General features: G+C 39.7%; 1 protein-coding gene across 11 annotated transcripts in view; it reads left to right on the top strand.

Annotated features, from left to right (window-relative positions):
- SLC8A3 (solute carrier family 8 member A3) overlaps positions 1-18,169 on the top strand; it is a 231,167-nt gene that overhangs the window by 135,431 nt on the left and 77,567 nt on the right. The window lies entirely within an intron of this gene.

Here is an 18,169-nt window from a genome sequence, read left to right as displayed (position 1 = left end):
TAGAACCCTTTCTTCTAACAAATTTATGCAATTAAGTAAAACAAATCTGAATATTAGCCTGACAAAGGCAATAGTCTCACAAATTAGGGCATCTCCTGGCTGGAGATATGCTTAAGGGTCAGTCTTCTAGACTCAGAATTGGTCACTGCATTAATTAGAATTCTGAAGTCCTTCATGGTTGTTTTCTTTTACATTACTTCGTTTGCCATAAAAGTTATTCTCCTGATTCTGTTAACTTTGCTATGAACCAATTCATATAAGTCTTTCCAAGAGCCCCAGAAATTGTTCTGATGGTTGAAGTGACTCTTTTCAATGGATTTGGGAAGGAAAACCTTTTCTGTTCCAGAGTGTTGTGTCCTTGTCTCCTTATCGTCAAGGATTCCATCTGGAGCAGTGCCTGGATTTTGGAGGAGATGAAGACATAGGAGAAATCAGTCTGATTGAGAGTTGCCCTTATGGGGAAGTAAAGAGGAGATCCATCAGTGACCCATCTATCTTCATCCTTTGAATGGCATAAGACAAATGATACCATGTGCATTCTAGGTACTGCTACATTGGAGGGCGATTGGAAAAAAGCCAAACTCTCAGGAATAACTCAGTTTATACAATTTGGAGAGAAGAGAGACTGTGGTACAATGGCAATAGCTTTGGGCATTGAAAGGGAAAGACAAGATTTGAAATCCTGGTTTTGTAATTTATTAGTTACGTGCCCTTAACCTTTCCATGATTCAGTTTCCTTTTCTGTAAAATATCAATGTGTAACAAGATGTTCACAGGATTGTTTTGAGCATCAAATGAGATCTTGAATATAAACTGCTTGCAAATAAACAAAGCAGTATAATAAATTCTAACTAGCACTACACCATCATTATTATTTGAAGCCTCTATTAGAGAAATTAATTGTAAAGAGGTTTGAGAGAAGCAAGTCTAAAGGGAAATTTGTAACTTGCCAAAATTCAGATGTGTTCTAGAAAGATGGTGTGAAATTTCAGGAAAGAAAAATAGAAGACAAAGTCTAGAAAAACCTTCCAGGTAGTAAAAAAGTCAATTAGATTATAGAATCAGCTCTCCTCAAGGGAAACAGGATCAGGAGGCTCATCCCTAGAGTCATTTTGGAGCTAGGCTGAATGAGGACATTGAATGACTGTGTTAATGAAGAGTCTAGAAGTCTTAGAGTCTCTCTAGTTCTTATTTCTATTATAGGCAGACAGTTTGGGTTTCCTGTTGTAGCCTCTGCAAGGGTGCTGTAGACCTGCCAGGCACTGGAATTACATTAGGACCCCAGTGGATAGTGCTGGTGTAAATCACACTGGGGTAGCAATATCCACAAATGAAGGGGATGGGTTCTTCTTGGACAGAGCCCAGGACTGTATGTACTGAGCAAGCCAAAAGTCTCTGTGTATGGCTGCCAAAAATTCCTTATATGTCCTTGCCAATGATATCAGATGTGGGCTTGCAGGTCTCTGAACACATTGGGGATACTTGCAAAATTTAGCACAAAATCAGCGTCAGAAACCCAGTAATATTTGTATGTAGGGATTTTGATGATGTTTATCCTCTATAGGCAATGCAAGAGAGAACACTGACACTGATACTTTATAGTCATCATGTTTTCAGTTTCTATGCTGTCTTTGTCCAGGGAACAGAGAATCCAGGAATTCTGGGCAGACAGTAACAGCTTCCTCATCAGGACTGTTGGAGCAAAACTGATTGCCTTAGGATACCATAGGGATTTTGAACTAGAAAGAGTTTTAGAGGTCATCTCACCCAGCTCCCTCATTTTATAGATGACCCTGAAGTCTAGGGGAGGAAAAAAAGTAATGAAAGAGCAGGGAGAGAAGGAAGGAAGATAGGAAGGGGGAAAGGAACAAAAGGAGGAAGGCTGGGAAGGGAGGGGAAAAGGGAAGGAGGGAGGTAGAGAAGTAAAGAGGGAAGGATAGAAGAGAAGGAGGGAAGGAAGGAAGAAAGGGAGGGAGGGAAGGAAGAAGGAAAGAAAGAAGGGAGAGTAGTAAGAAAAGAAAGGAAGAAGTGGAAAAAAGGGAAGGAGGGAAGGAAAGGAGGAAGGGGAAGGCCAGAAGAGAAGAAGGTCAGGAAGGAAGAAGAGAAGAAAAAAGAAGGAGGAAAGAGCGAAGGAAGGAAGGTCCCTTTGATTCTGAATCAATTTTTTCCTACTAGCTTAAATGTAAATTCCAACTCCTAGAACTTCTGTTTCTCTAAGTTCTATCTTTTCCCAAGGGATGTTCTGGGTACTATAACTTACTCTGTAACAGTCATTTAACTTTGATTCTATTCTGAAACCTGATCATCTTTGTTATTATTTCACATCATTGCTTTAAAAGATATGTGCTTTCATGAAGGCAGATTACAGTCCCTTCACTGTTTATTAGATGGTTTCATGAATTGTGGGAAAAAGTCAGGACCTTGGAAAAATGGAAGACTAAGAGGTAAAGGAGAATACAGCTCTCTTCTTCCCTATCCCCACTCGGTACCAAAATGCAAAGGAAGAAAAAAATTTTAACAACCTAATGCAAAGTAATTGTTATGAGAAAAAAATTAGCTGAAGGGTTAGCTTAATAGCCCTTAGGTGGCATTTGTAGTGCCACTCTCCTGCCATTACCCACAGTCATACTGACCTCAGGCATCCCTTGGTCCCTAATGATTGCTATAGTTTTAGGTACCTTTAAAATTTGGTATTTTGGCAATGTGTTGGGGTAACGAGAGGGCCTCAGTCCCAGGGCTGGTTGTTGTTTTTCAATGGTTTTTCAATCATATCTGACACTATATGACATCTTTTGGGTTTTTTTTGGCAAAAATACTGGATTTACTTGCTATTCATTCTTTATCTGATTTTACAGATGAGAAAACTGAGGCTGATAGGGTTAAGTGACTAGCTCAGGGCCACATAGCTAGTAAGTGTCTAGGGTCAGCTTTGAACTCAGGAAGATTAGTCTTTCTGACTCCAGGTCTGGTACTCTCCCCACTGTGCCATCTAGCTACCTCCTGGACTGGTAGAGGTCCTTAAATCAGACCAACTCCAAGAGTTCAGAAGAAAGCTGGGGAATGAGATCATGGGGAAGGGCCCAGATATAGGATGTTGGTTACAACTACCAAGTGTTGCTCAAGAGGAAACAAGTAACTAATAGAAAGAGGGAAGGAAAGATAAAGGAGAGACCCAGTTGCATAGGTTTCCTAGAAACTGCCTCCCAGCAGTGTCCAAAGGGACTCTCCCAACATCTTCATTATCCTCTTAGTCAGCTTCAAGATTGAAATAAGTCAGTCCCAGAGAGGAGAGGAGAGCTCAGAAAAGTAGGTTGGTTTTTTGGAGTTTCCCCAAAGCAGTGTACCAATATGTCACTCACACAGCTTGAGGACCAAAAAGTCTTGCTCAACCATCATGGTTTGAGAGAAGAGAGACCAGATAGCAAAGATGGAGAGCAGGATACACCAACACTGGCACCACAGAAAGCAAAGACATGGTAAAAACCACATTTATAGCAAAGTTGTCAGAAAAACCATCAGTAATTGATATCATAAAAGCTGAATGAGGTAGAGAAATGAGTAAACTTTTTTAAGAAAAGTCACCTCAACAACAGATACTTTCCAACAAAGTAAACTGAGTCAAAATCTTCTCAGCCAAAGGAATTATGAACTGCCAATTTAACTATACTTAAAAAAACACAACTTAGCTGTTTCCAGTACTCATGTTATCATATACAATCTTCTGCCCTTTTAATAAAGAAATGTTTATGTTTAAGATAGAGTAGTCAATATACCAATTGAACAAGACTGTGAAAATGGGGTGGGAGATGTCTTCTGATGCATCTTTAAAAACAAAAATCACAAGTGCATTTTCTTCCTTCCATCTGGAAAATCTGATTTAAAATCCTGTTTATTATATTTACCAGAGAGTCACTTTTAATCTCTGCCTCAGTTTCCTAATCTATGAAAAGGGGATAAAAATACCTCCTACAGTTGTTGTGAGAATTGAATGAGATAATTACAAAATACTTTTCAAACCTTAAATCATCATGTAAATTCTGTTGATCATATAAACAGTTATATGTATTGTTATATATTGTATTGTTATATATCGTATATATATTGTTATATATTATGCACATACACTATACTTTATATTATGTATAATAAATAACCATATACATGTTTACTATTGTATAAGTGAGAGATGGCCATATAATTATTACATAGAATGTCAGATGTATCCTTTCTTTTTCTAAAACTATTTTTTTCTCCTTTTAAAATCTTTGTTAAAGGAATGCCTCAGTGGGAGGCTTTTTTTTTTATGGGATCATAGGATCATAGATTTAGATCTGGAAGAGACCTTGAAGTTCCTACTCCTTCTTATAGATAAAAAACCAAAGTTAAAAGAAATTGAGTGGTTTATCCAAGGTCACTTAAGGTTAGACAGCTATTAAAATAAAACTTTGATAATGAGAAAAGGAGGCAAAAAAGGTCAAAACATAATCTTTTTATTGGCAAGGCTAGGAGTTACCAATATTAGAGATTAGAGCAGTTTCCCTTCTCTTTTTTTTTATATTTTATTTTCCCAATGACATGTAATCAGAGAAGCTTTTTATATATTTGGTGACTACTTATGGTCCAGTGGCACAAGCTAAACTAGGACTGTGATTGGTTCATAATTACTGCTGACTTGCCAAAGAAGGGTCTTCAAAGTCTATAGCAACAAGGAAAATACAATTAGCCAACATCCTCTGGAAAGCCCGGTGGCAGATAGAGACTTGTTGGGGGGGGGTCTTCTAGGGCCTGTGGTAACAGCAGAGCATAGATTCAGTCATTGTCCCTCAGAATATTCTTTGGAAAGTCCCTAACTCATCATTCCCTGTACCAGCAGAACCCAGGACTAGGAAGAACATCCAACCAAGTTACATCATTCTTTATCCATCTTCATCCATCCTTCATTCATCTTTATGTCCCTCAGGTGGCATAGTTACTTTGGTGATATTAACATTGAGTGATATTAATAGTCACCTAGCGAGTATTGTGAAGGTTGTTCAAAATTACTCTGAATGTAAGCCTTGAAAACTTAGTTACCATGATTAATACTGTGCTTAATAAAACTTTTAAAAAACATCCTAGCCTTCTGTTTTAGAATCAGTACTAAATATTGGCTCCAAGGTAGAAGAGTGGCAAGGGAGAGGTAATTGGGGGTGAGTAACTTGCTCAAGATCACAAAACTAGGAAGTATCTGAGTCCAGATTTGAATTTGAGAACCTCTCAACTCCAGACCTGGCTTTTTATTTACTGAGCCACTTAGCTGCCTCAATTAGTAAAACTCTTAACAGTTAATCAATAATCACTAATTAATTTCACACATCTAGGTTGATAGAGCATAGGGCTTGAAGTCAGGGAGAACTGAGTTCAAATTTGGCCTTGAGTACTTACTAGCTGCATGGCCCTGAGCTTAATCCTTTTTGCCTCCATTTCCTCATCTGTGAAATGAACTGGAGAAGGAAATGGCAAGCCACTACAGTACCTTTTGCCAAGAAAACCCCAAATGGGATCACAAAGAGTCAAATGTGACTGAAGAACAACACTTAAGTTATCACATCTAGTTGCAACTGAAAGGGCTAAGCTTGAACCCCAATTCTCACTTTAAATTCAGTTTTTTTCCTACTATATTCTATACTGCCTTCCCATTCAAAATGAATGTGTAGAAACAAAAGAGATTTTTAAAAAAACTGCTTTATGTATGGAACCCTTCTCAGAATCATGTTTTTAAGTGCACAAACAAAAATACATAGGGGTAGAAAGAAAACCAATTACAATAAAATGTATTTATAAAAAGATTTTTTTACAAGTTCACAGATTTCAGAGTATCCTATAAGGGGAAAGAAGTAATAATAAAGTAGATTGATAACATGTCTTAGAAAGAGGAATTAAATATTTATATCACTGAAATAGAAGAATGAATGAGGTCGAGTGGAAGAGATACCTCCTGCTCTCCACAGAACTGAGAAAAGGAAGAGTAAAACAGAGAGAAAAGAGAGCGAGAGAGCGAGAGCGAGAGAGAGAGAGAGAGAGAGAGAGAGAGAGAGAGAGAGAGAGAGGGAGGAGGGAGGGAGGGAGGGAGGAAGACAGAGACAGAGAGAGAGACAGAGACAGAGACAAAGACAAAGACAGAGAGACAGAGACAGACAATGAGATATACAGTGAGAGAGACACCCAGAAGCAAGAAATTGATGATAGAGACAGAATCAATATAAGTAAATTGAGGGATTTGGGGACTGAGCAGGGTAATAGGAGAGAAGGGGATTTGGGGGGTAGAGGAGATACACCAAGATTAGATTAGTGACAGCAAAGAGACTAAGCTTCAATCAGCTCTCTGGAAGGTTCTACAGGTCTGAGCATCAGCACAGCTGGCTCATCCCTGGTCTGAACCAGAAGTCTGAATCCTTGTTTCTCTTCTGCAGCCATAATGATGTCCTTGAGCCCAGGATCTGAGTCCAAGGTCTCTCTATAGTTTAAAGAATCTACAATGCTTTAAATTTAAATTTAAATAAGCTACTCCTGTTCCATAGTTCCAGACCTAACCTATACACTGGATTTATGATTTGGGACTGGGAAAAAAATGATCCTGTGGTTTCTCTTTAGATTTCCCAATCATTACTTGGTCTAGTGCTCTTCTTAGGTCTTTATTGGAGGGATTGTAGGGAGAGCTCAGCCTCACTGCTTTTTCCTACTCCTTCATCTTTGCTAGTCCTCTTATTTCTTCTATTTTGATGTGGTTAAGTTATCCCTCTATCTTCTCTGTGTCAGAAAGGCAGCCCTGAATTAAGAGTCTGAATCCCTGGGTTCTCATTCTGGCCCAACTGTTTAATACCTGTGTGATATTGGGCAAGCCAGTTATTAAAAGCTTAGATGATTTATTAAATGTGCATCAACTTTCTCATCTATAAAATGGAAATAATAGTGCCCTTTCTGCCTATCTTATAGGGTTGCCTTATGGTTCAAACAAGATAACAAACGGGAAAGTGCTTTGAAAACTGTGTGATGCCAAATTAAAATGTAATGAGAATACTGCCACAGGAGAGGCAGTATCATATAGTGGGAATAGTCCTGTCTAGGGCTAGGGATCAGAAAACCTGGGTCCTCATATATGTTTGTACACATCTGTGTGGCTTGGTTAGTTTATCTGTGTGAACTCTGAAGACACCCATTTTCTTTAGGGGTTTACAGCATTCTGCTTCACAATCCAGCACCCAGAAAGGAGATCCCTTTAGATGATTACTGTGCTTTGAAATACTCTTTACCGTCCTCCCACAAGGTATTGGTTTCTGGGACAATATGTGGCAAACCACAGCCACAAATGAACTCCCTACGCCCTAATGTTGTTAAGTCATTTTGGTCAATTCTGACTTTTTCTGACCCCATGTGAGGTTTTCTTGGCAAAGATACTGAAGTGGTTTGCCATTTCCTTCTCTAATTCTTTTTACAGCTGAGTAAATTGAAGCAAATAGGGTGAAATGACTTGCCCAGGGTCACCCAGCTAGTAAGTGCTTGAGGCAAGATTTGAACTCTGGAAGATGTCTTCCTGACTCTAGACCCACCACTAGAACCAATGCACCACCAAGTTGCCCTCTATGTTCTAATACTGTTTATATATTTTTTTCCCTAACCAGCACTGGAGGTGCCCAAAACAAATCCACAAATCCAAAATGATGCTGTCTTCCAGGTGTAAAAGATTGTGTGAATCCAGGAGTGTTGTGAGGCTCAAATGAGATGAGGGATATAAAGCACTTTGCAAATCTTAAATTTTAAAATTTAAAATACCATATTATTATTATTAGCTTACAGTCACCAGGTCTCCAATGTAGGGATGACTTCATTCTCTGAGCTTTTTATTGCAATCCTGATCACCTCAAGCAATGGTAATCAGATACTTCAGGGGGGTATTGTCACAAGAGTGGGTGCTGGGAAATGTTTAACAACCAGTTTCCCAGATTTAAAAAATCTATTAATATATAATTTTAAATTTAATCTGCATTATTAACACTTTCTTAAGTCTAGATAATTCACAAAATACTAAATCAGCCTCTGATTTGTAGTGATTATAGATTTCTGAGGTATAAATTCTCACACTGAAAATTTAACAATCAGCTTTCATAAGTTAGAGTGGCTTCCAGCAAACCCTGTGTGAATTCATGACTAACCCTTTCCTCACCCAATGGATTGTAAGTTTTTTGACGATGAGGATTATGTCTTACTTATCTTTGTGTCCCAACAATGCCTTCTGCTACCATTCTTTGAAATGCTTATGAAATATGAATGAATGAACAGATGGATGGATGGATGAATGAATGAATGCTACTGACTCATGTGGGCTCTCTACTGATGTCAGGGGAGATTGATTATACTGAGCTATTTGCAGTTTCGATCTACATCCCTTTTGTGACCAATACATGAATTTCCAGGAGAAGAGAGCTTAGAATGCAGTATGGTTTTTCCTTTATGTAAAGCAAACTGACCTCTAGGGAGATTGAGCCTATGACTGACCTCATTAGCAACAACTGAGCTAAACAAATCAAATTATTGGTTAATCTGGCTGTGGGAATTTTTAATATGATAATTTTGGGCAAGAAAGCCTCAGCACATGCTTGGACTAGCCTTGGAAACTCAGGTTTTGTTGAATGGATGGGACTTCCCTATCTATTATTTCCTCCAAGATTTTGTTATTTCTGCATAGAAAGGCTGTGGATTTATTTTATGTCCTTATTCTGGACTAAAGCAATGGGAGCAGGGGGTGTAACTAGGTGATGCAGAAGATGAAGCTCTTGCCCCGGATTCAGGAAGACCTGAGCTCAAATGTGGCCTCAGATACTAATTGGATGAGCTTGGGAAAATTGCTTCACCTTATTGGCCTCAGTTTCCTTATCTGTAAAATGAACTGGAGAAGGATATGGCAAACCACTCCAGTATCTTTGCTAAGAAAGCCCCAAATGGGATCATGAAGAGTCAGTTAGGATTGAAATGACAGAACAACAAAAGCAATAAGGATATCCCTACAATGGAAAGGGGGCACTGGCTCTGACCTAGGAGCTCCTAAATTCAAAAACTTTCTCTTATGTTATTTTCTTAATCCTCTATGGGCCTCACTTTACTTATTTGTAAAATGAAGGGGTTGGCCCGTGGGGTCCATTCCAGTTCTTGAACTATAAAACTATTGTCTCAATTAGCTTCTTTGCATATTCCTTCATATTTTCTAAGTAAACCATCATGTCATCAGGATAGGGATAACGCCACCTCTTTAGAGTATTGGAGGAGTAGAGACAGAAAAATGCTGGGTTCATTGCGCTTTTCTTTTGGAAAGGGTGTAAATTAGTGAAGAATGACTTTAGAGTACCCCTAGCAGCTCTTCCCAAAAGAATGCTAACTAACATTTATATAGAGCTTTAAGGTTTTAAAAAGACTTTATAAGTATTATCTCATCTTATCCTCATGACAACTCTGGAAGATATTTCCCATTTTACAGATGAGGAAACTGAGGCACCGATTTATCCAGACTTATCCAACTAATAAGTATGTCAGGTTGGATTTGAAGTCAGGATTTCCTGACTCCAGGTCTATTGCTCTAGCCACTGTACCATCAAACTTCCTCAAAAGAAAGTGAAGAAAATAGATTGAATCTTCCTGGAGAAAGACAGGCTATTAACATCACAGAGGCTGTCTGAAATCTCTGATTAGGTAAAAAGGAAAGAGGAGAAAACTAATATTAATTTAAGTACTTACTATGTGCCGAACACTTTACAAATTTTACCTCATTTGATTCTCACAAGATCCCTGTTAGGTAGGGTATCCCTGTTATCTGTATTTTATAGATGGGGAAACTGAGGCAGTCAGAAGTGACTTGCCCAGGGTCACTTAGCTAGGAAGTGTCTGAGATAAAATCTGAATGCAGATCTTCCTGACTTCAGGACCCAGGATCTATCTATCCCCTGCACCATCTAGCTAACTCAAAAGAAAGAGAGCCGGAGTCACTTTATGGAAACTTTGGCCACATGCAGATGGAGAGCTTTCTCTTCAAAGGAACCAGCTCATTCTAGCATTTTGTGCCTAGCATCACACAGGGATTTAGAGAGAGGAGAAGATATTTTCCTGGAGAGAGTACATCCCCTGCAAGCAGGAAGTGCCCTATCTCCCCATGCTTGGAAGATCCTCAGAAGCATCTCTACCCTTGAAGGTCCAGAGCTCCTGCACTGACCCAGGTCCCTCTGTGCCAGCTCTGCCCGGGTTGGTTGGGGAGAGATGATGTACTTTCTCTGCTGCATGAGAAATACTGCAACCAACCCAAGATTGCAGCCCTTCCCCCACCCCACCCCCAACCTTCCACCTGCCATGTGTTTGACTATTTAAGGGAAGTGTGTTGTAAATATTTATCTTGATTCTGGAAAAGGCTAAGATTTTCCTTTGGTGAGCCCACACAACCAGGCTGTTTGGCCACATCCAAGGAGAATCACTGAATGTTCTGAGCTAATTCAATCATCCTCTTTGGGCTGCAGCAGCTCCCTGCAAAGGTTGTTTGGGCCAGGAGCTTTTTTCTTGATTTCTCCCATCTCTCCTCCCAGCAAACAACTCCCCCATCTTCTCTAGCCCCAATCTCTGCTCTTCCCTCCCTACCAAGACACACACACACACACACACACACACACACACACACACACACACACACACACACACACACACGGCAAAGAGATTCTTGTTACCATGGAAGCCTCGTTAAAATCTGCATCTTGCTCAGTCTGGGCTTTATTATTGCTGCTTGTTGTATTTTTAGCCTGTGGCAATTGAGAAGGGGATGAGAAGGGGGGGGTGTGCAGCTTTGGACATCAGGATGGGGGAAATGAGAAGGAAGAGTGTGTAAACAAGAGATAAAAGCAGATGGGGGCTGAATCTTTGCCTGAGCCTCTATAACTGCTCCTTGGCTAGGGGGGTTCCACAGGAAAACCTGTGGCGCTCCAGCAATGACAGCTGTCCCCGTCACATGCCCCCAGGAGCCTTAGCTCTCCTTTTCCATGAGCTCAGCTGACCCCAGCCCTGGGTGTCACCTAAGCCAGGGGGTGTTGCTGATGAAAGCAGGCAGGATCACAGATTTTCCCAGGGCTAAAGCCTCCAATGGGAAAGGGTGTAAAGGGAGGAATAGGTCAGTCTGCTGACTGTGGTATGTGTAAGCATGAGAGTCACTCATGGAGTATGTGTTTTGCAAACCTAATCCATTCTCCCCTAACTCTGTGCTACATAGAACTTGCTTTTCATGGGTTTAAAGACCTAGCCATTATTAATAGCCCTTTATCTTTTCTGGTCAGATCTCCTTTTTTCTCACCTAGTGCAGAAGAAAAAAAAAGTGTGGGTTCCAAAAGTTTCTTTTTTTATGGTTGAGGCTAACTGTTAATTCTGGGCTCCCTGAAAATAGTTCAGTCTGATATCACACAGCTAATGAGTATCTGAGGAAGGATTTGATCCAAATCTTCCTGGTCTGGCACTCTGACTTCTCTATTATCAAACCTCTCAAATTTTAATGCATAAAGGGGAATGGTGGGAAGGGAAGGGGAATAAGTAGAATTATTTTTCTTCAATAAAGATGTATAAACAACAACAAAAAAAGATAAGTCCAGGAATAAGTATTTCTATATCATCTACTATTTATTAGACACTGTGATAACCACTTTACAAATATTTTATTTGATCCTGGCAGCAACTCTGTGAGGTAGATGCTATTATTATCATCATTTTAAAGTTGAGGAAACTGAGTCAAACAGAGGTTAAGTGACTTGCCCAGGATCACACAGTTTGTATATGTATGAAGCTAAATTTGAATTAGGTCTTCCTTACTCCAGGTTCAGTGCTCTTCCCATTCATCATCAAGTTACTTCTCTGGCTACAAATGATTTACCAGAAAGCAGAATAATCTAATGAGATCAAATTACTAAGTAAACCTAATTACTGATTGTTAAAATACCCCATCCATAAAACAGAACCCACAAAAAGCATACCAATACTTCTGTGTCTGACTAAGGTGATTAGTGAATTAATAGAACTGTTCATAGTTGTTTTTTGATTTAAAACATTTATTTGAACATACACTCAAATCTTCCAGACGTGTCAGGTGCTGCACATCTGCCTTCTTAGGCTTAGGATTCATGACATGGTTTTGGATCCATGGCAAACAATTTTTAGGTATCTCCTTTGACCAGTACTACCATGTCCCTTAGCCTTAGCACTACAATTCTTTTTCTTTCTGTGCTTAGCAGGGCATCCCCATAAATGGAAGATGATGTGCCTTAGAACCACATCATCACAAAGTCTACATCTTAGGCTGGCATGTAGCACATAATGAAGTCCTCTTTGCTATCTTGCTATTAGGACCAAGGATTGCACCTCTGACTTTTCACAGGAAGAGCTCAGCCATAGTTTAGTATAATGGAGTGAGATTAGCCCTGTCATCCAGCTGGAGGGTTCAAACTTTGAAGGCATTCCAACCTCCTCCCTTCCAACCTTCCAATTTAGCTCTCAAACCATGGTGCTATTGTCTCCATTACAGTTGTTAGATTTTGCACCGAGGAAGCAGTGCTATATCTCAAATACATATCAACTCTAGGAAGAATAAACTTCTTGCTTTGAGATGGGGAAAGAAAAAATAATCAGTTTTTCAGGAGGAGGCAGATTAGGAATCACATTGTTGTGGTTCAGTCATTTCAGTTATATCTGACTGTTCATGATCCCATTTGGGATTTTCTTGGCAAAGATACTGAAGTAGTTTGCTATTTCCTTCTCCAGCTTATTTTGCAGATGAGGAAGCTGAGACAAACAGGGTAAAGTGACTTGCCCGAGGTCACACAGCTAATAGTGTCTGAGACTGAATTTGAACTCAGGAAGATGAGTCTTTCTGACTTTGGGCCTGGCATTTTATCCATTGCACTACCCACCTGTCCTGGTAACCATGTATGATTATACTATACTGGTCTTTCAGAAGTGGGTGCTCTGATGGGATAGGATTACCATTGGGCAGAAGTAACTATCTTAGCCTCTTCACATGGCATCTAACCCTCCCACTCCCACCCTTTCAAAATGTCCAAATTGGCCATGGACTTAGTACCCAATTTTTGCTGTTTATTTTTTTAACATTAAAATTTTATTTTTTCAATTTCATGTAAAACCAGTTAAAATTATTTTCTGACATTTTGCAATTCAGATTCTTTCTCTCTACCTCCCCAGGTGGCAAATGGTTCATGTTTTCATGCAGTACGTATTTTCATATTCCCTGTGCCATGACAGAAGACACATATCACACATACAACAACAACAATAAAAAACTCATGAAGAAAATAAAGTGAAAGATGGGATGCTTTGCTATGCAGTCAGATTCCAATAAGTCCTTCTTTGTTCTGTTGTTCTTTTGAGAACATCAACTTGGCTCTTCAGTTCAGCAGAGAGCATAGGAGGTCTCTACCCTAAAATGGATTGTTGAGGAGGAAGGACATTGGAGAATTCCTTCACTGTTCCTGAACCCAAAGGAATGAGCCATTGATTATATAGTCCTAAACTCTCCAGCCTCAGGCCACTTGGCCAGACTCATAGCCACTGCCCAGAAACCAGTATAGATGAAGATCTTATCCATTGCATCCCTCAAAGTTCATGCACACATTAGTCATGGAACCCATAATTCATCTAACTGGGAGAAAATCCTAGTTCCCCTGACCCTTGTTATCATCCTGATGGTTGCTGAAGTTGAGTTGCACTTGTTTATCTTCTAGCTGTCCAGCAGTTGGCAAACCAGGTCTTGAAAATCATTGGGTTAGCAGAGGAAGCAAGGTGGCAGGGCCTAGACTGGAGGCTATAGCCTTGGCAAACTCTTAGGGAAGGACACTAATACCAGAATGAGATTGGTAAGATTAGGTCTTGAATATATTATTTCCATTTAATGAGAGAGGCCTCCTGTACTCTATCCTTTTTATTGGAAGGAACATTTTGCATTTCCCAACTTATTGTAAGCCACTCTGGAGAAATGGTGATGCTATGCAGCTACATCATTCATTCAATAGCAAAAGTGGTGTAGCAAATGGGTTTGGTATTAACTACACTGGATGGCTCAGGAAATTCCAGGGATTCTCATTGGTCTTTCCCATAATAACCAGCATAGAGGTTGCCAGAAGAATCCCTAATGTCCATATCCACATCTACTCACTCTGGTTAGCTATCACAGCTGTGACCCAGAGGAAGGGTCTTCCACCCTCTTCCACCTGGACAAGGATACCCCTTTGGTGATCCGGTCTCCCAAATTCCCAATGGAAACTGAGGTGACCCTATAGATCCTTTAGACCTGATATGGCTATTAGTGTCCCAAAACCCCTTCTCTCTTGGGTACCTGACCCTTTCCTGGCCACTGGGAGTAGTCTGCCAAGTGCAATGAGGGCTTTAGAAGGTGCCTTAAGCTTGAGCAAGATAGAAAAGGACCCTAACTGACCTGATAGCACAGCTTTCCTAACAAGCCCAAAGGCCAGTGTTCAAGTATCTTCTTATCAACCTCATGTTTCAGGAGCCATACTCAGAGCACTTTCAAGTGTTCTAATTCTCTGTCATTACTCTCTGCCCACATAGCAGGGCTTTGGTCTCCCTTTCTCTTGCTAGCTTCAGAAAGCCTATTTTTATCCCTTGTGGGAATTTCATCAATTATGCTCATGATTTTATATGGAGTTGAGAAGGGAGGGTCATAACTAATGTCTGACACCTCTGGAATATGGCTCTATCCAGAAGGCAGAATCCTTTTTTATATCCCTTCCCTTCCCTTGCTTCTTAGACCTCTATATCACTCTTCTCCTCTTTCTCTGTCTCTCTCTCTCTTCTCTCTCTCTCTCTCTCTCTCTCTCTCTCTGTCTCCCTCTCTTCTGTCTCTGTCTCTTTGTCTGTCTCTATCTCTTCTCTCTCTGTCTGTCTCTTTCTGTCTCTATCTCTGTCTGCTTCTCTCTCTCTCTGTCTCCCTCTCTTTTCTGTCTCTCTCTCTGTCTCTATCTCTTCTCTCTCTGTCTGTCTCTGTCTCTTCTCTCTCTCTCTCTCTGTCTCCCTCTCTTCTGTCTCTGTCTCTTTGTCTGTCTCTATCTCTTCTCTCTCTGTCTGTCTCTCTCTGTCTCTATCTCTGTCTGCTTCTCTCTCTCTGTCTCCCTCTCTTTTCTGTCTCTCTCTCTGTCTCTATTTCTTCTCTCTCTGTCTCTGTCTGCTTCTCTCTCTCTCTCTCTCTCTCTCTCTCTCTCTCTCTCTCTCTCTCTCTCACACACACACACACACACACACACACACACACAAGGATTGGTCAGTTAGCTTGGGAATCCCTGAGGTGAGTCAGTGTACATATTAACAATTAAAAAAAAACACCTAATCTTCCATGTTATATTTGGAGCAGTCATTTTGGATTTAACTTTTAAGTTCCCATCAAATGGGTCTAGGGACAGAAGGTGGAACTGGTAGGTCATAAACCATTTTCTGTCATTTTCACTGATGAATAGATTGAAGCACAGAGTGATGTGATTTAGATATAATTAATCAATCAGGAATTCAAGTGCCAGGTCTTCTATTCTAAGCCAGATCATATTTGCTGTGAGCTATATATCATGGTTATAATAGCCAGTTGCTACCATCATCCTACCTAAATGGAGTCTCTTTGTCTCTTCCAATTTATTTTATTTCTGTGGCTATGCATGTACTGAATTTGGAACATATGGCTTCTTAAAGATATTTCATACTTGGTCCCTTTATATTGAGGATGGAGGGAAGGGAGAGGGAGTCATCAAGATCACCTCCATCAAGATGCTCAAGTAGAACATAAGCTTCTAGAGGGCAGGGGCTGTTTTGTTTTCTTCTTTGGATTCTGACTGCTCAGCACAATGCCTACCTCATAGTTAGCATTTAATAAACGTTTGTTGAATTAGATTGAATTGTTGTTGGGCCATAATGGAAATAAAACAAGAAAAATAGAAGCGGACCATTGTTCCAGGTCCAGATTTTCTGTTCCTTGTGTGATTAGAGCTCTATGCTTATTGTTTACAAACCTAAGATCAAAGGGCTCATTGAATTTTATCAGGGTTATCAGGGATAAGTTTCAGAATGATACCCAATTCACAGTAATGTTATGAGAAAAATTTGATTTAAGGAATCATAAAACCTCAGAGGACCACAGAGGTCATCTAGGTCAACCTGTAGCCTGAATCCCTCTTTAGCATCAATCAATTAATAAACAGTTATTAAGGGCCTACTATGTGCCAGACACTGGGCTCAACTTGAAGTCCTCCAGTGAAGGAAAAGCATCATTTCTCAAGGCAGCCCATTGTATTTTGGACAGCTCCAATTGTTAATAATGATGATGATGATAGTAATATGGCAGCTAGGTGACACCATAGACAAAGCATCAGGAAGACCCAAATTCAAATCCTGCCTTAGACATGTACTAGTTGAGCAAGCCACTTATTCTCTTTTTGTTTGGTTTCTTCATCTTGTTACAGTTTCTTTAAAATTGAAAAATGGAAATAATAATAGTATCTACCTTATACAGTTGTAAGGATCAAATCAGCTAACATATATATAAATGTTTGCAAAACTTAAAGGGATACATAAATGCTAGCTATTGTTATTAGTTGTTGATTGTAATAAGTGACATTTATATGGCTATTGGTGTAATCAAAATCACTTAATGTACATTTGAACCCAGACCACCCCTGAGGCTGGTGTCAAATATATACATATATAAAAATAATATGCATATATATTTTATATGTGTGTGTATATACCATATACTATAAATAATCTCCATTTTATAGAGGAGGAAATTGGAGATTCCTGAGTTCCAGGCCAAGTATGAGATGATCCATGTGAGATTAAATTTGCCCCCTTAATTTTAATTGGCTAGTTCATCTTCTTTATTTCCCATACTTTATAGAGACATCTATATGTCTAGAGACATCTCATATGATGGGCTGTATTGCTGGTTCTTTTCTATTAAGAAAAAAAACCCTTATCTTCTGTCTTAGTATCAATACTGCACATTGGTTTCAAGACAGAAGAGAGCAGTTAGGGCTCGGCAATGGAGGTTAAGTAACTTGACCAGGGTCACACAGCTAGGAAGTGTCTCAGGTAAGATTTGAACCTAGGACCTCCCTTCTTTATGCCTGGCTCTCAATTCACTGAGCTACCCAACTGTCCCCTTTTTATTTATTTTTTTAAACTATTGCTTCCTGTTCACTGGTCATTTCTCTTGTCATTCTTTTTTTTCTGTACTGTAGTTGTGGCATCTGATAAGGCCAATATGGGTGGGGAGTTTTTGCCTTCCCTTTTAATTTTGAGAGTTAAAATTCAAGAAGGTGTTTTGAAAGGGTTAAATTCCCATATTCTTTCAATATAAGGTATTATTAATATAGATATTATTATATATAATATATATATTAATATAAAAATACCTCTATTTTGTCAGCCTGTTTAGTCTTAGTGTTTAGCTGTGTAACCCCTCTTCCTAAGCAATAGGGGGCTAGTGGAAGGGATGCCTACAAAAAATGTCTCTCCTGGCTTGAGCTTAGCCACTCCTCTGAGCTCTCTTATTCCCCCCCCCCCCCAGCAGTGGAAGGCATATAACTCAGGCTATCCCATTCTTTGTTGCCCAGAGAACATAGCACCCCAAATTTGGATCTTAGCAGGTTGAAGAGAGGAGAAGATAACTTCCAGTGATTTCATTCTGAAATGTATGTGTCACTTCAAGTTGGTGTGCTTGTTCTGTAAGAGATGCAGGGATTGGCTTTGTTTTGTTTTAAATGGAAGGAATTTATTCCAACTTGCTCATCCTAGAATGAGTAGCTCAGGCATTCCTTCAAAAGCTGTGTATATCACAGTTGATGGGTAAATCAAGGTGCAAAAGGCCAATGTGGAGACATGGGAAGAGCCCTCGATTTGATGTCTGAATGCTTGGGTTGGGATTTCTGCACCAGTTTTCTATGACTGATGTTACCTTGGACAAATTATTTATCCTTTCAGTTTCTTCCTCTGTAAAACATGTAGTGGTAGTGATGGTAGTGGGGAGGGCAGAGCTAGATAGGATGAAACGTTTTTGGTCCCTTCTGGCTGTAAATCTTAGAATCCCATGAAACTACAAGCC

Source organism: Monodelphis domestica, chromosome 1 (assembly GCF_027887165.1).
Source record: "Monodelphis domestica isolate mMonDom1 chromosome 1, mMonDom1.pri, whole genome shotgun sequence".
NCBI classification, from domain to species: domain Eukaryota; kingdom Metazoa; phylum Chordata; class Mammalia; order Didelphimorphia; family Didelphidae; genus Monodelphis; species Monodelphis domestica.
The sequence above is the reverse complement of the archived record's forward strand: the minus strand, read 5'-3'. Positions and strand labels throughout refer to the sequence as shown.